Source organism: Myiozetetes cayanensis, unplaced genomic scaffold (genome assembly GCF_022539395.1).
Source record: "Myiozetetes cayanensis isolate MyiCay16 unplaced genomic scaffold, myiCay2020 scf17, whole genome shotgun sequence".
In the NCBI taxonomy this organism is placed as follows: Eukaryota; Metazoa; Chordata; class Aves; order Passeriformes; family Tyrannidae; genus Myiozetetes; species Myiozetetes cayanensis.
The window spans coordinates 9,301,482-9,323,372 of NW_026087378.1; the positions used below are offsets into that span (position 1 = coordinate 9,301,482).

The 21,891-nt window shown below is 42.8% G+C and overlaps 1 protein-coding gene across 2 annotated transcripts in view; it reads right to left on the reverse strand.

Moving 5' to 3' along the window:
• SGCD (sarcoglycan delta) overlaps positions 1-17,609 on the reverse strand; it is a 314,890-nt gene extending 297,281 nt beyond the window's left edge. For both annotated transcript variants that reach the window (XM_050312063.1, XM_050312062.1), the window contains exon 1: positions 17,524-17,609. The gene's annotated coding sequence lies outside the window, so the exon portion shown is untranslated. The remainder of the gene's footprint in view (positions 1-17,523) is intronic.
• Between the last annotated feature and the right edge of the window lie 4,282 nt (positions 17,610-21,891).

The following is a 21,891-nucleotide window of genomic DNA, read 5'->3' on the forward strand; positions in this document are numbered from 1 at the left end:
GCCAGAGAGATCATCACAGGACTACTTTAGTCAGATCACTCTGAACTTAAAAGAAAGCAAGAGAGCCACCTTCTTTCTTAGGTTCATCATATTTAATGAGCCAGTGGAGGCAGATTAAGTACTACAACTCCAACTAATCTATCCAGCAGGTCCATACCACCAGCATAAATTCAATTCACTACTTCTTTTTATTGTTGTGCCCTTGAGCATGTTGTGCACATGGTCCAGAACTGCCAAAGCCTGGAAGGGACTAAACCACACTATTTTGCGCCAAGTGCCCAGCAAGTCAGTGTGAAAGAACATCACTGAGTCAATCCCAAATACTCAGCAGCTTCCTATTCAAATGAAATTTCTAGCTTTGCACACATTTCAAACAATGCCACAGCAGTCACAGTTATGCACTGCTACTCTTTCTCCATCTATGTAGCATGGTTCCAATCATGAGATGTCAGCATTGTTTCATGCAAGATAAACTCCAACATTGTCCCTCATGGGTCTATGAAATATGTATGTGCTACTGTTACCAGTCACAACTGTGCTTACACTGCCCTTATGAATTCTGCCTTGGCAAACAAGCAACTACTTTAAGCACTCTTGTGGCTAAAGCCTGGCATGGGGAATAATAAAAAAAGAGGGAAGAAACCCAACTCAGAATGATCAGACGTTTTATCATCTGATTTTCAGCATCTTCTAATTCAAGTGGTGTGGAATACTGACCACCCCTCAGCTTCACAGAGAGCTGAAGCCAGAGAACATCTCACATGACAGAAGCTGAACCCCTCAGCAGAACCTGGCCTGAGAAGAGATGGGTACAGAGCAGCTTTCCCAGCTCAAGGTCAGTGCACTCCTAGCAAGAACCTGGCAGGACAAGTGTGCTGAAGGCAGTTCCCAAAGTCCAACCACCAGATCCCTGGCAATGTGCCTTCATTTGGGCAGAACAAGAGGAAGGATATGAGGTAGCAAAAAAGCCATGGCATTGGGAAAATGCTGCTCCCAAGAACCTCATTCACTCATTTTCTCTTACAATGAGAAGCAATTCTTTCCAGACCGCTGGTATCTGAAGCCATGTGAAGAACTTCACATCTGTCTCAGGGGATCCCATCACACTTCAGGAGTGATTATAATGAAAATTTAGATGACAAAAGCATGCGGTCCTCTGCAAGTAATTTAGAGAGTTAAAGATGACACATAACTCCAAAGGGCCTGAGACTAAGTTATAAAACTATAGGCTTAAAAGTAATGAGTTGCTGGCTTCAGTTTGTTTCACAATTATAAAACATTCCCCCATGTAATATCTCATTTGAGTGGCCATAGACTAAAATTTCTCTAGTGGCTTCCAGGAGCAGTCACTCCTTCAGAGGTAAAGCACATTAGAGGAATGGTGCAGCAAAAACATCACTTTTCATGGTGGTCATATCACCTTCCCAGGAAGACTGGCTCCTCTGCTGCATCTCACCACACATCCCTTTCCGACACACGTAATAAGTTTGGCAACGCTGGGGTTTCTTCTCATCTCCCATGAACCCAGATATTTTTTTTTTCCATTTTCTAAAGTAATAATATTACAGGATTAATTACTTAGCAAAGTCTCTATAAACTCATCTGCCTTTGAAACATCTACAAAAGCATCAGTGAAACTCCAGAGATAAACAAACACAAACTCCCCTTTAATTAAGCACTGTGCCTCTCTGTAGGGGGTGACAGAGTGAGCAGATGCAGGGGGATTGCCAATTAAGATACAACTTCTTTGATAGGAAGGGTACAGCCATACACAGGAGGAAAAAGGAGAGGAACTTGCCATCCAAGCCATTATTTTAATTGGCTCCTCAGAAAGATTATGCATTCCCCACATTCGATGCTGCCAAAAACGTACTACTGATCCAAAATACTAAAGAGCCATCAAAACATGTTCTAAGCTGCTTGTGCCCTGTTAGTACTAAAGCTACCTGTGCTCCTCACTCATCCTGTTTGAGTGAGCTGTAACACAGGGAGCTAATTCTCAGGGTTAATTAGACAAAGAAACAGAGAAGTCTTGGATTTAATTTTCTGTTATTGATCATTATTATTCAGTAAACACCAGGCATTCTTAGCAAAAACTACTTGAAGGGAATGTATAGTATTTCTAGCCTAAATCAGTTTAAAAACAAAACAAAACAAAAACCTAAAAACCATGTGAATAGCTAAAATAAACATTTGGAAATTGCATGAATCGGGATGCACACAGAAAGTGAACCAGAGGATGGACTGCTCATCTTCTGCATAAATTCCATTGATTTGATATCCAAATATTTTCTGTGTGCTGACCTTTATTTTCTGTGATCCTGATGACAGTACTGCCATATGCTCTTAAAAAGTTGCATATTAACATTCACTTCTGGTTTTATCTGCTTTTAATGGAAATGCAAATCAGTTTTCGCATGGCTTGTTCCATGCCTTTGTATCCTTTGGGGAGGAAAAAAAAAAAGGTAGGAAACTAAGAAATGGTTTGTTCAATTTGCAGCCTGCTCAGGAATCTTGATTTTGACTCCTTACACACTGTGTCTCAACCACTGAGGACAGAGCACTGTGCAGGGGGGAATTCAGGCACTGGAACCCAGAGCTGCTTTATCTGAGCCTTCTTTATTTTTCCTCTGAACATGACGGCTCTGTCATCCAGTCTGAACAAAACACAAAAGAAGATTGGGATTTCATTGTCTCTACTCAAAATAAATAAATATGACAGAGAAGGAACCCTTGTCTTTGCAAACAAAAGAAGACCTCAGCTCTAACTGAGAATGGGATAACCAGAAATGTATTCCTGCCTCAGGAAGAGACCCCAGGCTGCAGAGGTGGGCTGGGGCAGAGAAGCTACTTCCTTCAGGTTCTCTCCAGCTGGCAAGTTAAAAACAACATCATTACTGAATCTCACAGTTGTACACAGCAAAAACTATTCTGTCCTTTTTGGATGGACAAAAAAAAAAAAAAAAAAAGACCATAAAAAAAGAAACCAATCCGTATCTTTCCCCAATTCTTTCTTCTCTCTGGGAAGTGCCTCAATGCCACTGACAAGACAAAAAAGACAAAAGGTAAGAAGAAACCTCTATGATTATGATACTCCCCTCCCTCCAGCTGCTTACCCTGTGGGAAGTGCTCCATTTTCCCCTTTGAGGTTCCTTGCAATCACTGATCTCATGGTACTAGGGAGTTCTGTCCAATGCACAGTCAATACTGAATGTCCACCAACCCCAGCCCCTCTCAAACCATAGGGAGTGCTGAGGGCCAGACCCCATCCCAAAAGCTTCCCTCATCTCTCCCATATTTTCTGGGAACACCACTAGTGCACACCACTGGCACAGTACTTTTAAAATACAGTAACCTGGAACAGCTTAATAGTATTACCATATAATCAGAATGAAATGCCTGGAAAAAAATAAAGGAATTAAGCACATTTAATTTATGAGTGAAAAGGTGAAAAAGGAAGCTAATTACAGCTAGTTAATTCCTGCACATGGAAAGTACATCTCCTGCTATGGGGCTCCCTCATCCAGCAGAGTTCCAGCATCTGGAAGTCAAAGCCAGATCCACCAAGGCTCAAAATGGAAACAAGATGCAATCTTTCAATAAAGAGGAAAGTGCTTCTATCTTCAGTTTCCTTCACTTCCATCATTTGAATCTACTATCCATAACCATTACCACTAAATTAATCCTAGAAAATTTTCAAAAAGAAAAAATTAAAAATGAGAGGAAGGAAGCAGGAAACTGTTTTCAAAGACGCAACAGGCAAGCAGAGAGAAGCAGCATAGAATCGATTCAATCCAGGCAGCTAATTCAAACATCAAGTTGAGAAACTCAGTTCCTCACATAGTCAAGAGAAGAGAATCAGGCTCTAAATTCAGAGCTTTGAATCACCCTGTGAAAGCTCTGGTGACTGTGTGTGGCCTTGAGGATCCCAAATTAGATAACTAAACTTGGCTTTGTCTACAGCTATTGGCCATCTAGTTTTCAGCTAATTAATTAATGCTACAGGGATTTAGACACCTAATATTGCTTTTAATTCTTGCTTAACTGTAGTGACAACAGTCTCAAGAGTTCTCTCATTTTTTTAAGAAGTGCTGTAAAAGTACATGATACTCTGAACCACCCATAAGCACACAGTATGCATGTACTATCTGCAGCACATTATATTCATATACTTGATATTTCAGCCTCTAAAAATAATACAGGCAAAGATAGATATTTGCCATAAATATGGACAAAGTAAACTTTCATGCTGAAGGATGTGTGCAAACAAAACCAGGGAACTTGCTTTAAAGAGATCATCGATGCAAATCACACTGATGACTAGTTTTTTACAATCAGATTTTGTAATTCCTCGTTTCTGTCCTTGGCATGTCTATCCTTCAAAACATCTCTTATATTATTGTGCAACTGAAAGGCAGCAAATATCAAATTCCCACCTCTCCCTGACTAACAAAACCTCTTTCAGTTCTTGAAAAATAGTATTAAAGTGACTGAACTTGCACATAACTCTCACTGGACTTTATCTGGTACAGTATATTGTCAGAAAGCAGAAAATGCAGGTTGGTCTCACATTATCTGTAATAAGACAGACAGTCCTTCATTTTAACAAGGTACCACTGCCAATACCAGCCCTGCTGTGTAAAAAACCTGAGGCAACGATTTTTTATTTATACAAGTGCAATGAAACCCAGCGAGATCAGATGTGATCGAAGGCACCTTCCAGCACCTGGCACACAGTGAATATTCATGCAGGACCTTTGAGAAGCATCTTATATCCCACACATTCCATGGCAAGGCAGCTGCCAGGGCACTCTTCCCCCCTGCCAGGGCAGGGCAGGCTAGAACAAGCAAGCACACCCACACACACAGAGGCAAATCAAGCCATTGCAATGATGAGAACGAGTTCAGTGATTTCTCCCCAGTAAAACGTTAAAATTTTTCCATGGGCCAGATCCAGTAAAGCTGGATGGTTTCTTCACACAAAGAGATGCTGATGCTTCTGGGATCTGTTCACCCTTCCAAGTCACTGCAGCGCCAGCAAGGCTTGAGCACCATGAACTGACTGGGCAAGTAACCCTGCTAACCCAAAATGTGACCAGGGCCACCTCTGTCAGTTTTGGGGGCACAGCACAAGGGCAGCAGCACAGACAGTTTGCATTTGGGAACTCTACTCCTGCCACCAAGAGCAACATCAAAGAAAATGTCGAGCTACTGTCACATTCAGTGACTCTGCCTTCTTGGGACCAAATGACTGGAACTGTGGAAATTTTATTTCTTTCAGGTGCCACCACCCTACGATGGCTCAGAACTGAGAGTGCAGCTGCTCTGAGAATGACAAAAGCTCTTTGATTTTTAACTGCTAGTGAGGCACAGCAAATCCCAGACACAATGGAAGGGAGAACAACAAAATTAGGTGGAAGTATCATCTAATTTTATGTCCAAGTCATCCATTGATTGGCTATTTCGATTTTATCAAGAGATTTTGAGGCTACTATGTGAGTCTCAAAATCTGTTCACTGCCAAAACAGGTAGCCCAGGTTTCATCTTTAAGAGGATAGTACATTCTTCTACAAGAAATTACTTTTTTTAAATTATGAGGTCACCATCATGGGCCCAGAGAGAAAATTCTTGATGACACAAAATTTGGAGACTGTGCTGATCTACACCCAGTAGTCCTGTAACTCCTGGACAAGACTTTTCCCCAACCTTCAGTGAACAAGACAACAATTTAGTGAGTAAATTCTTTCTGCTGCTACAGTGGAGAGCATTGACAGCTCTATTAGCCTTGGCACACAAGGTCACAGGTACATGTACCCACCATGACCTGGTGCTTCAGGAGAGACCAACACTGCAAAACAAAAGGAAGGATTGGGAACTGCCAGCCCCTCCCAAGGTGGGTATTTACGAGGACTGTGGCTTTCTCCCACTGCTCTTCATTACAAGGCTTCATATATATATTTCAGATTCTCCTGCTGAGAACATAGATAAGCTTCTAACATTAAATTTTCCATAAAACAGAGTTACAGTACAAGACTAGTGACAAATGCTGGCGTCAGAAGCCTGCAGTACTGTTATTCTGTTAGAGTTTTGTAGAGCAATGAACAAAGATGCAGAGAATAAAACAAAACTATCTTCCTAACTTGTCAATTTATTTCTGGAATCTTTAAAATGTAACATTAAAGTTCCTTTTCTGAGCATGCAGACAGCCCTATGTCTTGATAATTGTATATACAAGAATGGCTTAAAACTGTAATACAACATTTGGTTTCAGTCAACATTAGTTCTAGTGTTCGATTTATTCCTCGCAATAAATAGATTAAACCTTATTACCATTGAAAAAGTCTATCTTGTAAACCCCAGGGCACCACTTTGAAAATTTTCATGGTGAAATTCAGCAGTGTCATGCAGAGTTACATGATAACACCATGGTGACGTATCAGTGATGCTGATGCATTATTTCCATGATTTCTGATTCTGATCTCACAACTCTGAACAAAGCTGTAACATTACAGTCAGGAGAGGGACAAAAAAAAAAAAAAAACCAACCCTAAAACACTGTAATACCCACAAAATATTATGCAAACCATATTCCACTTCTTTCATTGTCTTTCCACAGTTGAACATTTCGTAAAAAAGCCAAATGTTCAAAGATACAGACCACTGAGTTTAACTTCAATACAAGAAGAGTTGATAGAAAATATAATAAAGAATTGAATGAGTGGGAGCATTATATACCCAGGAAGAGTCAGATATTTTGCAGAGAGCAGTAATGCACAACAAATCTGTTACACTTCCCTGAAGGAGTTAATGAGCACATGAATAAGGTGACATGGTCTGCAGGGATGTGCAGGTGGCTGATGCAGTACACAGGGCTTTCCCCAACCCCCTCAGCAAAGAGTCTCTAAGAACCTTAAGAAAAGCTCTAAAGAAGGTAGACTATGGAGGGATAGAAAGAAAGAGCATCTTATGGATCATCAACTAGGAAAAAAAAATTGAAATAAAGGAAAAAATAAAGAATCATTTGTCATAACCATGGGAGGCTGTTAACACATCACCTCAGCATCTGTGCTGAGACCTGTACTGGTCCAAACATCCATTAATGGTCTGAGAAGGGGGCAGGGGGGTAATGAAGTACTAAACTACACTGACAAAACAGAACAATTAAGAGTAGGCAAAATTAAAACCGATATGAAAGCTATAGAAGAGTCTCAAGACACTGTGACTGGACAGCAAAATGATGGCATAAATTAAATGTTAATAAATGCAAAAATATTGCAGTGAAATAAAGGAGTCTGATTGCCCACACAGACTGACAGGCTCCGAATTAGCTGTTAGAATGCAAAAAAGAGATGTAGTCACTACAGCCAGTTTTCTGGAAACATCAGCTCAACAGCAACCAAAAAATAGTAAATAATTTTAGAAGTTTTTAGGAAACATATCAAGACTGAAACATAAAATACCATGCAGATAAATCATGAGTTTCTGACATTTTGAAAATGCATCTATTTCTGGTCATCCTTAAAAGAAAACATACAAAGACATGCTGCTGAGATGGATCAGAAGACCAAAATTATTTCTGAACAGTGAAAACCCTTACACATCAAGAATGCATCAGTAGGAATACACTGGGACTCTACAGCTTGAAGAATCAAACCACCCAGGTCTGAAATATATCACAAAGGGGATGCTGGGCTATGTGAGCCTTTCATCTGACCACCTGCACTGTTCTTACCTTCTTGGGAGGCAGAGGACACAGTAAGGACAATTTCTACTTTCTTGTGAAGTGTTAGTAGGATAAGCCAGAGTATGTTTAGATAAATTGTATTAATTGGGCTGAGATCTGCAAGAGACACTTCTCTCATTTCCATCTGCCCTGGAAGCAAAGATATTAAATAAGACATTAACCATTCAGCTCACAATGTGCTATAAAATTTTACCTTTGGTCTTATTAGGGTAACAAATGAGAAATATCGTATAAGGCTTGAAATTATGGAGTAGAATAGATTGCAATTGCTTCATAAGTTAGAAAAGAAAAAACACCCTCCAGAGCCATCTCCCCATCTCAAAAAAGACAGGTCTAAGTTCAGCTGGACACTGCATTATTTCTATTTCCATCTGAAAAGCTGCACATGCTGCCTTTTTTCCCTCTACAAGCTGAGGGGAAAAGCAACTTTTGTGTATAAAGAGTATACATAGAGAGTAGTAAGCACAGCACTGAACAGATAGACATCTAAAATACCAGATAATATGCTCAGGTTAGGTTAAAGCATCCTGGGTCTGTCAGACAACTGATGTTGTTGTAGCCCAAAGATTCATGTCCAGGCTGGATGAAAAGACAAATTCAAGAAGATCAGAAGCTTCCCATAAGTGTAGGAAAATGGAAGGGCCAAAAAAGAAGTATTTTAATCCCTGTAAGAACATTCTTGCATAGCACAAGAAGTACATTAAGACCAAGGGGGTTTTGTCATTAATCATAAAACAGCCTTTTCCCACCTTAAAACCAAATCCTGTTTTCCTGGCAAAACAACAGTTAAGGATGAGCCAGTCACTTAAAGCAGCTGCTCTGTTACATCAGCAACACATTCATCTTTTGGGTCACTCTCTGAAAGCATAATTCCCACCCCAACCACAGCTTTCCACACCATGCTGGTGAGTAACTGCCAGCTCCCCAGGCTGTAAAATTTGAAGAAGTCATTTCTGATTTCTTGAATCTCCCCAATCTCTCTAAATTCCTAATTTAAACCCAAAATACAATAGAGTGATGCAAGACCTGGCCTATTGTACATTCTGATGCTGAGAACACTCCTACATAGAAACTATTAATTCACAAAGTCATGTAAGAAACACTTTTGCTATTTACAAAGCTTCTGTGCTGTATTATTTTTCAAAAGATTTGAGTGAACACACACAGTTTCGTGGCAGTCAATTAAAGGGGCCACAGCCAGGGTTTTTAGAGCCACCTTGGGATAGGTCTCCAACTCATTTTTAAACCCGTTCTCATTTTCTAAGTTAGACACCTTCACTCTTCAAGACAGAGCAAAGACTACTGGCAATACACTCCTGGACTATGCATGATGTGCACTGTATATATCAAAATAATGGACTCTTCAGCTGTAAACATAAACTGAGAGTAACACACACTAGTTTAACAACATTACGTATTCTGGCTTTGGAAATATGTTGCAGTATGTGGGGGGAACCAGGGACAAAATGACATGAAGCTCCCCCTGACATAACAAAGAGAGCACTCTCAGAAAAGTAAAGGTGGTTACTCCCAAAGTTTCAGTTCTTCTCCCAGACAGGCTGTGGTTTTCATTATGTCATGCTTTTCCTTTTAGTACTCCCACAAATACCAGCTCAGCCTCACTACCCTCCCTCAACTTTTCAGTGAAGACACTTCGTAACAGTGCAGTTGAAAGTAAGAACAATGGAGTTTAAGTGCACCATTTTTCTATTTCTGACTCAACTATAATAACTATAATATCCTCCATGTCAGTAATAAGACAACTGTTAAGTGTGATACTTAAAATCATTCACCTCTGGTTTCACAAAGCTCTTTTGGAAATACCTGTTTCCAGAAAACATCATTACTGTAACACTCAGTAATTAGCGTGTAGGTGCTTTTTATCTAAACCAATAAAATGCCCACTTTCAAGATTATTTTCAAAGTGTGAAATTAAAGCATGTAACGTCATATAACATCAGCCTGCTGATGTGGCCCATGCCACAACTGTCAGATACTCCAGCCTGGGCAGAGGAATGTGGAAGTGCCTGTTGCTCAGCAGCCAAAGAGCTCTTCTGCTGAAGTCAGACAGAAAGAAGAACAAAGAAAACAGGGTGAAGAAAAGTGAAATATCTAACAGATTTATTTTTCAGACAATTCAACCAATACATAAAATCTTTTATTCACAGCTTCAGAAACCATCATCTGTAGGTAATTAATTACTCCATGCCTGACTTCACTCTCAGTATTTTCACTGATGCCAGTGGCAGTAGGACTGGCCTCTTCCCTATTAGCTAACTCAAACCTGTAACTTGCTCTGGACTATCTCATTCAGATCTAATATCTCCTTTTAAGCATCCATTTCTGGCAGAGTGTAAAATAATCAACCTATCAAAGCAGTGCAGTTTCATCATTACCCCCCCAAAATTAATCATGCTTCAGTACGTGCAAGGCAAGCCTTTTGCAGCACACTGTTAAGTAGGAACAGATAAAAGTGGATTTCCCAGTGCCCATACTGACACAGCAATACAGCTAATGATTTCCTGCAAGCTCTGTGAACAAAACTGCAAAATAACTCAGCTCTTCAGGAGCAACATGTAAGCAGAAAACTGAGCTGTTCTCTGTAAGGGCTTTGATTCTTCTGCAGTCTCACTGAAACAAGATGAAATATAGGTTACATAAGGCAAATCCCTGCTTTAAAGTTTATTTTGGATTCATTTCTTTGAGAAGTCATGTATACTAAAAAATAAAATTTTGAAGTTGGAATATCTGTGAACTTGATAATGTAAAACTGCTAAAACTCAGTGTTACTGTTTTACCTGAGCGTGACAGTAACAGTGAATTTTATCCTCCTTCAGACAGATAGAACAAGGCAGAAAATCCAGTTACATCCCATTTATATCCATAAAATAAGTTGCAAGAGGAGCGAGGCTGCCTATGCTGACACTCGAGAAAAGTTTATGCTTTCTGCATAAACGATTTTGTAATTCAAATACAAGCAGAGATTTGCAGGTTATTTTGTAAGTCATGGAAAGGCTCTCACACCCCACACCATGGCTATGCATTTTGTTCATGAACAACTCTCAGTACAGCTGAAGCTTCACTCTCCAGCTCCACTCTCAGATGTCACACTTGCAAGTGCCTAAAAGTCAGAATAAAAGCTGGGCGTTACTTCAATGCACAGTTTTGAAAGACTTCAAGAAGTTACTGGAGCAAGACAAACTGCACAAGATTCTTCTATAGGAAGCCAGTCTAGCAGCAGCCCAACAGCTCAGAAAGGCTCTCATTTAATTAGCTGTTTTCTATGTAGAAAAGAGGCTGTAGGAAGTGCCCAGTGATGCATCCTCATTTGTGCTTTGCCGTGATCCCTAAGGCAGCAGTTCAGTCCCAAGTGAAACAGAGCTCATTATCAGCAGAGACAACCCTCCTCGGGAGAGAGGTGTTTCTCGTGCTGTTAATTGCATCAGCTCGGTCTGATCGCCCCTGCTGCCTGCTCCAAGCAGAGCACAGCCGGCACAGGCAGATTGTGAGCTGGGAAGGACCTGGCAGAGCTCAGCTAGAAGCAAGGATGGAGACTGGTCTCTGTCAGGAAAGGAACACAGACCCTTCATAGCTGGTTTGGAGGAAAGGTAAAGACATTTAAAGTAAACTCGGAGCTGGCCTTGGTTTGAATTTGGTTTACAGGAAAGTGCACACGATGGGAAAGCCTTCACCAGATTGTCCTCCCTGGCTCACGGGCACCCCTCAACAATGCTCCTTTGGCTTTCTGAGTAGCACATCTCACATTTGCCTGTTGGGCACATTTCCCTGTTTAAAAGAGGGCTAAGACCCCTATCACCAGCCTCTGTGGACTCTTGGCTCATGCTTCAAAAGAACACATTTACTTGGGAAGTGCAGCCTCAGGTCGCAACCTCTGATCACAGAGGGGAGAATTTGGAGCCCACTCCACTTCAGCTGCCTGAGCTACCAGGGCAAACAGCCTAATCTGCTCTACCTACTAAAGCCCTCAGCAAATGGCACCTCATTGATTTAAGGAGTGTAAGAGCACTAATACTCCCTGCTCTGAAGAACACAGCCCTGAAACCAACCACATCACCCACTGGGCTGGTGGCACATGGGGAAAGAGCCAGGTCTCCACAACGCTGACTTATTCAATCTAATTGAATGGAATTTCCTATATTTTTTTCCCATTTCATGCTTATTATCTTGCTTTAATCTGGCAGCATTTTAACAGCTGTTTTCTTTAACACATAAAAACGCCACCTCTGACAAAAAACAACTGTCTAATTCTCCTGGATTTCCACACAGTATGCTGCAGGAGAGCAAATCTCTACTGAACCATGCTGTCCTATTAGCCTGAGCACAGATTTTGCTCTTTAAAACAAATGCCTGACCCATCCTCAAAAAAAAAAAAAAAAAGAAAGAAAAGCCTTCTGTGACAATCTTTCTTTTGCTAAAACTTTAGCCCCAAAAATACAGCAGGCCATTCCTCCAGCCAGTGGCACAGCACTGGGGAAGGTAATGGAGCTGTGCTGATTTACAACAGCTAAAAATCTGACCTGGAGATGATTCATGGTCATAACTTGCTGCTTGAATTGCAACTAATTCAAGGGGTTTGTTTGTTTATCTTTGGATGTGTTGTAAAGCTTCAGTCACTAAAGGTCAACTCCAACATTTCTTCATAAATATTTAGGAAAGCTCCTGAATATTTAGGAAATGCTTTGATATATGAGATTTTTCAAGCATGCTGATTCTTGGATTTGGACTCATCTTTTCTATCACAGTCACCTACTCTGCCATCTGAAATAGCCCATTAACCTACAGATTGAGGCAGCTACTTTTGATGAAGGGGTGAAAAATCACAGCTTAGCTCTGAATGTCAAAACAAGAAGGGAAGAGAAAAAAAAAAATCACACAGGGAGGGAGGCTTCGGGGCTCCTGTCCCTGCTGTCTGTCAGAGAGATGTGGCTCTGGCTGGTTTTGGGTGCCTTCTGCGTTATGGTCTGTTCTCCCTCTGCTGAGCAATCCAAGCACTACAGAGAGTAACAGAGCTGCCTGAAGCAAGAGGTTCTTCAGTCGCGCCAGGACTGCACAGGAACAAACTTTATTTCTCAGGCTAACACTACAAAAAAGCCAACCCCCACGGCTCGGCTGAGGGCTGAGCAGGATGGTGCCAACATCTGCTGAGGTGAGGAGAGCTGTACCTCAGCTACAGACCAGGGACACCTCCAGAGAAGGGAGGAAAGATTTTAGCTGGATGGTTTGCCCTCAGTGCTACGCTTCCAAAGAAGAAATGAGGCTGTCTAACTGCTCATGTGTCTTCCAAACAAGGAACAGATAAAAACACTACACCAGCATTTCATCTGCTGGGGTGGCCATAGCAAATCTTGGCTCATCCCAGCAGTGGACAACATAACCCTCGACGTGGTCCCAGCACTGCTCTTCTGCATTCACAGTAATTCTCCAGCACCTGACCTGACAAACCCTACAGTTTCCTCGGGACAAAGAAGGGAAATAATAGGTATGTGCAATACGACCAGCTTACCACTCTACAATGCATTAGATTAAGGGAGCTCTCTGTGCAGCAGCTCAATTTTAATACCATAATTAAATTAAAATAATAAAAATAATAAAATCACAATGTCCATATCAGATTCTATGGTTGAAATGAGTGGTGATGCTGAGATTTTACAAAGTTTTCACCTCCATGATGAACCAGTACCTTTTCTTGCTAAGCAGACAAGCAGATAATCACCCTAGGGCTCCATCTTTAGTGAAAAATAAAACTCCCTATTTGCCAAAGGAAAAAAAAAAACAAACAAACACATCAACCAAATACCACATCCATTTTCACTAGCTCTATTCAAATTCAACAGAACAGCAGCTAAAAATACATCAGGAACCAAGGTGGGAATGAAGAAAAGAAAAAAGGTTTGATGCCAGAATGGCAAGATTTCAAGGGTGACCCACTGCCTGGTAATGTCAGTGGGATCCTTTTGAACCTCTTCCAAACTAGTCAGATACAGCTCACCTGGACGTGGCTTGTTATTGAGCACAGCTGATTGAGGCAGAGGGGAAGAAAGCACAGAATTCACAGGGAAAATGCACAGATACACTACTCATACCAGCCCTTGATCAGTGGGCAAGGGAAAGCTTTCTTTTAAATATTTAGCCCCAAACTGGAAAAAATACCAGCCCTCCCATAGGATCCATTTTAAACCCTGGGAGCGGGAAAACATAAAAAGTAGCTAAAACATAAGATTTTTCAAGGTTATATAAACAGACATTGCGAAGTTCTTTACTGTGTTTAGTAACCTAAAAGTTTGCCCCCCCCAAAAAAAGTTAGTATGTTTTAAAACAACTCCAGGTATACTCAGCAGAAATCTGTTATTAAAATAAATGAGAGACAAGCTGTTAGCTGTACACTGTGCTAGAAAAGCTGCAGATGAAATGCAGAAAGCTCCTATGCTTTCACTCCGCATCCAAAATTCCAAACATTTTCAGTTACTTAATAAATCAAAGTTTGTCATTAAGCTGCACCTAAAGTGCTATCTTGCCAAAACCTCCAGAAAAGCATCAAGGTAGCTGTCAATAGTTGTTTGGGGTTTTTTACAATCACCCAGGAAACATTTCACAGGTGAGGAACTGTGGGCTGGTGCAAATCCTGCCTCTGTTACTGTCCTGGGGCTGACAGGACCAAGGCATTTGCTGGTGGCCAGAGACAAATGGACTCAGAGAGTGATAGTGTGCGTGAGCTTTTAAGCTGAAATACTTTCCATTTCAAGCACACCTAAAGGACTCGATTTAAACTGGTAACAGAGCCTGGGATTCACACAAATTAAATAAAAGCAGGAGTAGACAATGAAGAAAGTTAATTTTTCACCTAGAGTACTGCAGTGTTAGAAGATTGCCCTGGAGGATTTAATCAATGCAAGTGAATCTTGTATATTTTCCTCCAGTATTCCCAAAATAAGTCAATAAGATGCCAGCACTTTCTCAGCATAGAGTGACCATTTCAGCAAGCTTGAGTTCAAGTCTTTATCAAAAGAACTAAAGAAATGTATTATGATTTCAGAGAAAAATAGCAAGCAAGGAAACAGAAGCAGCAGGACAACCTTACAAGGCACAGTAGGTTTTCAGGAAAACTTTTTTACTTCTTTTATTCTTGAGGGCTATTGGAAGCAATGAAAACTACTAAAACCAGACATTGCTGGTACACAAAAGTACCTGCAGCTACCCTGGCCTTTAAGAATAGCAAAGCATCCGAAAAATGTTCCACACCACCATCAGGCACTAACTAAAGGTATTTCCAGATCCAGAATCTCCTCTCCTGTGAGCAAAACACACCTACTTGTCCATCTGCTTCATCACAGATGATATAAAGTCCCCCATGCCTTCAAGCAACTTCTACTGCACCCACCTACTAACCCATCACCTAAAGGATCTGTGCAAGTGTGGTGGGTCCACACACGACACCTGAAAAAAAGAGCTACAGGCCACATTACATAACACACTTCTATATAATTATAAACACCTGAATAAATGGCCCTGCCTGTCTGAAGATTTGCACACAGGCTCTCTCTCTTGGCCAAATGACATGTAGGCAGGGAGCTTTCTCAAGTCATAACTCGATTTACAACCTCACCTTCAGCTGGAGCCTGGATAATCTGTTTCTCAGAGCATTAAAAATCAAAAGCTTCATAATTTCCCCTTTGTAACACTCAGTTTGCATGCACAAAACAAAAGAGCTGTCAAGCCCTCAGTTTTAAAAGCTTTAAGCAAAATTAGCTCTTCTAAGTTACCTGCAAAGCAAAGGGGTGCAACTGAAAAAACATCAGGGGCATATGATCCACGACTCTTCAAACAAAGTGTCAGAAGTTTCCAGAAGGCACAATAAGGATAGAGTCAACATCCTCAGTGCATTCCATCTCAAGAATTTCAAAGACTTCAAGGGGCAAAAAACAAAGGTAATTCTTGAGGGGCAACGAGAATATTGCAACAGTTGAACCTGTGCTGATCAAAGGGTTTGGAAGCAAAACTCACACTGCATTGCTGAGAAGTGATGCTCTGAAAAGAGCTTCTACTACGAGGAATCTTTTCAGCCTTGTTTCAAAATGATGACTCTTACTTTTCCATTTATCAGTATAATTTCTTCCTCAAACTGGCATTCAGATATATAGCTCTTCCTCGGGGGAGGAAGAAAACAAAAACATAGTTTGAAATACAAGAGTGGATTCTCAACAGATATACATCAACATGAGAAGTCAACAAAATTATGTTAATTTATGCCAAATGAAACATAACCAAGATTTCTCTCCTTCGAGATGAAGCTAGGATGATTATGGTCATTTACAGCAGATGCTGCTCCTCATCACAGAGGGCACGAGAGCTTGTTCCCATGCCTATGTAATGTCACTGAGCAAATACATCTGTTAGCAGGAGGAGGACTCAGTTCAGCACTCTGATGTAGCAACGTCACTGGCTGACCTATTCTGCCCAGCACACAATGGAGAGTTGTTCATTTTTCTTTTCAATGAGACACTATGCAAGTGTTGATTTAATGGTTCATTTATCAACCCCTATGAATATTAAGCAATTCATTTTGACTTAATTTGAGCAATTCAGTTTTACCCATCCTTTCTCCCCTTGAAAAATGTGAATTGCTGTCTAGGGAGAAGCCGTTTTAAAAGTTGACTTAACAGGAAGCACTTGGCTCCATGGGTTTTATACCCTTTCATATTCTGATATATATTTATGGCTGACTTTTTATTTGCCTTTTACATATTATACCTGAAATTCACAAATGCTAAAACAAAGACACTTCAACGAACATTCTTAACGCTGCAGACTCAAAGGCATTTTCTGCAGTAGCAGCTACTCCCCAAGAAGACCACCAGAAAACGAAGTGCATTGTCAACAAAACCAACAAGCCTGGGAAATTCTTGTAATAGTCGGGGAAAGGAGCTTCTCATTGAAAATCCATTACTTAGAAACTTTTTGCTACTGGATACATTTTCCCCATAGGGACAAAACAACAACGCACGAAACACTCGAGCTTTAGTCTCACCTGTAAGCAGCACTCCATAGCCCCAAGTTCACATCTTGCGGAGCTCCCGGTGCCACGCACCAGCCCTGCTCTGCAGTCGGGCTCAGCCCGGCCGGTCCGGGACCCGCCCGCGGCACCGAGCCCCGGCAGCGGCTCCACGGGACAGCCCGGGGTCGGGGCATCCTCCCCCGGCACCAAATCAGCCGCGACCGCCGCACCTGTTGGTACCCGCCCCATCCACCGCGGCTCCACACCTTTTTTTTTTTTTTTTTTTTCCTGATTCAGCCTGATTTGTGCCCGTTTTCACCTGCTGCTCCCAGGTGCCGAAGCCCCTCTCCGCAGCCCCCCTGACGCACGCTGTTAACATTCAGCCCGGCAGCTCCGTCCAGCCGCGAAGCCCCGCAGTCCCAGCCCAGCGGGTCACTTCCAGGAGTCCCTTCCCCGCGGGAGCCTCGCCCCCCGCAGGCACAGAGCATCCCCCGCAAAGCTCGGCCGAGCCTTCCGGAGGGCCGGGCAGCGCCCGCCCGCTGCCAGGAGCCACTTTTCCCTCTGGGAAAACGAATAGGGAGGGAGGGATGCGAAGGAGCGATGCGAGGCAAGGATGCGCGGAGGGTACCGCGACCGCGACCCGCGGAGCATCCGAAGGGCCGCGGCTCCCCGCGAAGAGGGCAGCGCCGGCCAGAAGCCGAAACTCCGCCAAGTCCGAGCGCGGGGCTGGGGCAGCGCCGCCCGGGCATCCCCCCTCGGCACTCACCGGGGCGGGGGTCGCGGGCAGGCTCGGCCCCTCAGGAGATCATGCCGGCGGGAGCGCGGGGCCGGCGGCGGAGCGGCTCCTCCGGCAGCGGGGGCGCGGCGCTGCCTCTCGCCGCGGCGCAGAGCCGCGCAGAGCCGCGCAGAGCCGCGCCGCCCCCGACACGCGGCCGCGGCGCCCCGGCCCCGCGGGGGCTCCGGCGGGCCGGGCCTGCCGACCCGGCTCTGCCCGCCCCGGCCCTGCCCGCCCGCGCCTCCGCCCGCCCCGGCCGCACCCACTGCCGCTGGCACCGGCACCGCGGCTGCCTCCTGGGATGTCTTTCTGGTTGTTTGTTGGGTTTGGTTTTGGTTTTTTTTTCCTTCCCTCCGCCCTTTCCTCCCTTTTTATTCCTTTCCCTCCCTTTTATTCCTTTTCTCGTTCACCCCACTTTTCTTCTTTTTCACCCCACTGTTCTCCCCTTCTCGCCGTCTCCTCTCGTTTTCCCATCACCTTTCCTCCTAACCCCCTCTTCCTCCCCCCTTTCTCCCCCACATTTCATAGAATCACACAACCACTCAGGTTGGAAAAGGCCTTTAAAAGCAAGAACATCAAAACCAACTCTTTACCCAGCACCACCAAGCCCTCCACTAAACCACGTCCCTAAGTACCACATCTGCACATCACTCTGAGGACGGTGACCACACCACTTCCCTGGGCAGCCTGTTCCAATGCTTGACAACCTTTTCCACGAAGAATGTTTTCCTAATATGCAATCTTAATCTCCCCTGGTGCAACTTGAGGCTGTTTCCTCTTATCGCTTTTTCTGAGCGGAGGCCAAACCCCACCTGGCTACAACCTCCTTTCAAGTAGTTATGGAAAGCAACAATATCTTCCCTGAGCCTTCTTTTCTCCAGGCAAAACACCCCCAGGTCCCTCAGCTGCTTCTCATAAGACTTGTGCTCCAGACCGTTCATCAGCTTTGTTGCCCATCTCTGGACACTTTTCTCCATTTTTCCTTTTTTTAAGTTTTTTTTTTCCTTCTTCTGCTTTTCCCCATCCCTCTCCCTGCCAAAGCCTTTTAGCAAAGGAGACTGTTCCCAGTGAGCACTCTACTGCCCAGTGTGGGACAAAGGCTCCAGCAGCAGTACAGGTGATTTTCCCTTTGAATTCTGTGTGTTGGAGATCAGTGGAAATGGGTTTTTCTACTTTAAAAAGTTGGTTGTTTTGCAACTGTATGCAAATGCTTTGATTTTAGCAGATGGCAATGAATACTTTCTTTCCACATTTTATTCTGGAGCTAAGAATCAAAGTAGAAAATTTTGTTTGCAGTAAGCTCTGTAGCTACTAACTGCTGATTACCAGGTCAGGTTATACTTGTGTTCATGGAGAATTTGTCTATCACGTGCTCACTTGCTGTTCTACCCTCCCTTCTATGAGCCCAGGATCCTCACTTTCCCCTTTAAGTTCCAATGAAGTGTCAGGTTTGGTTCATCAGAGGTCTGTAAAATTAGTTCCCAGCTAAAGGCCAGGGGGTGCACCATATAACCCTACACTGGTGCCTCTACATATGCCCTTCCTCTATCTGTTGTAGGTTATATGCAAAATTCCTGTGTTCATCTCATCTGCAGATAGGAGGAAAAAAAAAAAAGTACTGAAGAAAATTGTCAGGCCAAGAGAAAATAAAAGCACATCAGCAAAACTGGGACGTATCAAGCACTGTAACTTTTACCAAGTTAGTCCAGCAACAAGTTTGACATATGGCTCTTCATTTTCTTTTCTGTTATTCTTTTAATTTTTAGTAGTTCCCTTTTTTCATTGCTTCAATAAGTGTTGTTGTCCTTCGTTTGCACCGATTTGCACTGTGCACTGGATCCAATTGGCCAGCAATGGCAAGGAATGCTAATTCCATTTAGTTACCGGAAAAAAGCAATAAAAGCAAATATGTTTCCCTGAGGGCCCAGCCCAGAGTGATGAAAAATCCAGACCAACAAACAGATTTGTCAAATTCAGTCTTAAGTGTCCTCTCTTTTCCCATTGAAAAATAAAAGCAGGAAAACAGTGCACTAGGCAAACAGAAATATAAATGATGGACCCTTCCCAGCTCTAGTAGTTGCATCCCAAATATATCCCCTAGCTGGGGAAAGAGTGACAGTCTGTACCCCAGAACTGGGCAAGCCCTAATCACATTTCAGATGTGCCACATAGAGCCATAGCTAAGATTATTTAAAGTTATGGGGTCAGTGACAGCAGCAGCTGCTGCTGCTCCTGACCTCAAGGGAATCACAGTCCTGGTTAACACAAAGTCTTGTCCTCCCGTTCCTCACTGGGACTTTCTGGGAGGTGAGTGGTCCTTTGAGCTGCTGCAATGGGTTCCCAGTGCCCTGCTGACCACTGGCAGGAGTGGGCTGAAGGGGCAGAGGAAAAGGCAGCACAGGCGAAGCTAAAATAACTGTTCCTGTTAGAGATTACTCTGCTTGTTTTCCCTGCTTTTAGAAAGGAACAGCTGCTTCTCAGGTTTGCCAGCACCCAGAACTCAAAAAACTGGGAGTGAGAGATTCAGAAATAGGATGATTGTCTGCAAAATAGTCTGATGTCAAGGGGGGGAAAAAAAGCCTCTTTTTATTTGGCCTGTGATTACTAAGTCTTCAGAGATCCTTTTTTTTTAAGCTTTTTTCCTTAGGAAGCAGAGGAGCAGAGATCCACTTTCCTTTTTTTTTTTTTTTTTTTAAATGAATGCTGGGATTCTAACATAATCAACTAATTCCAGGAGCTGAGGCTTCAAGATAAAAAGAAAAGTATACCATGTTGCAGAGCTCTCAATGCAATCTCATTGCATTGGCTTTGGCAGCGGTTCACTTGGCTCTGGAAATAATAAAGTGGGAGACTGAAATGACAAACAAACCGGAGATCCAAACTGAAATACCACCAGGGAATGCAAAGCAGATGGCCAGCAAAGAAGACCAGCCCAAAGAACTGCTATGGTCTTTGCAGGAAGATTACTGACAGCACCCACCGTGGTGGCCTCCTTTCTATGAGCTTGCCTGGCATCGTTTGCATCTCGATGTCCTTGCAATGAATTATTATTATTGAGAGGAATAAACAAGCTAGAATGACCTCTCAATAGCAAATCATTTGTGCACCCTCTCATAGCAAATGGGGAGATCCAAGAGCACTGGAGAGCCCATGAAAGGGTCAGAACCAAGTGTACATTTCTATGGCATCTTGGGCCTACCTTGTTTTAACTGGTCATTGGCTATCACCAAGATAACACTGGTGTGTGCATTCAGGAACAATGCTCTCAGCATGCTCCTATTGAAATGTCTGCTTTGTTTCAATATGCCATAGTACTATTTTGTCAAGAGAATTTATTTAAAAGTTGGAAAACCAAGTTTGTGCTAAACAGGAGCTGGCACAATGGAAATGAGATTTTGGAACTCCCCATAAGTATGTGTGAGCATGTGAAATCTCATGTAGCAATTCATTTTCAGAAAGAGAAAAAAGCCCTAAATGACATTGTCTGCTGTCATATCCAGTTAGCTCAGGAGAGAAAAACATGAATATCAACTGTGACCATTTGAACTAACTAGTGTGGTAAAACAGCCTGAAGATCTCCATGAAGACTGATCCTTTCTGCTTATCCTAATCAATGTATTGGTTTACTGGAGAAGGAAACAGTTGTTGTGAAGCAGGTTTCAGACTGCTAACCCCAGCAGATTCTCTGTGCTGCCAAATAGGATTTCTCTTTAGTCTATGTCCATCCCTAACACTTAGAAGAGCTAACCTGTCCTCTTGTGTTTCTCAGCTGTTTTCTTCAATTTTCACTCTTCTCACCAGTATAAAAACACAATGCTTAACACTGACTAAACCCTGCATGCTTTCCTCTGTGGCCATTCACAGGGATCAGGATTTTGAACTTTGGACTCAATATGAAAAGTTTTTCAACAAGCACCTGGAGCTAAATCCTACCCACCATATTTGTGGGTGTTGCTCCATTACCTGCTGGTTTGAAATAAGCAGGATTTAATCATTTGGGGATGACAGTGAATTACAGCCCCTCATACAAGGATACAGCACTCCTGTCCCACTCTCCCAACCCGTCTGCTCACAGGCTGGTGCATCACTGGAGCACAGCCAGGCAGCCATAGAAATGCATTGAGTGAATAAGGTCTTCCTTCCCTATCAGCCAATAAAGATAATTACAACGGCCAGCATATATTAATTTGGGTTAAATCCTTTTCCCACTCAAATTAATGTTGGTTTTGCCGTTGATGCTGATTTTAGTAGAAGCTGGCCCAACATCAGGGAGCTAATATTAGATTGCTTCTGCCATCTCCCCTGTACCAGCCAAGGGAGTTACTGGCCCAGCCAGGAATCAATACTAACTCAAGGAAC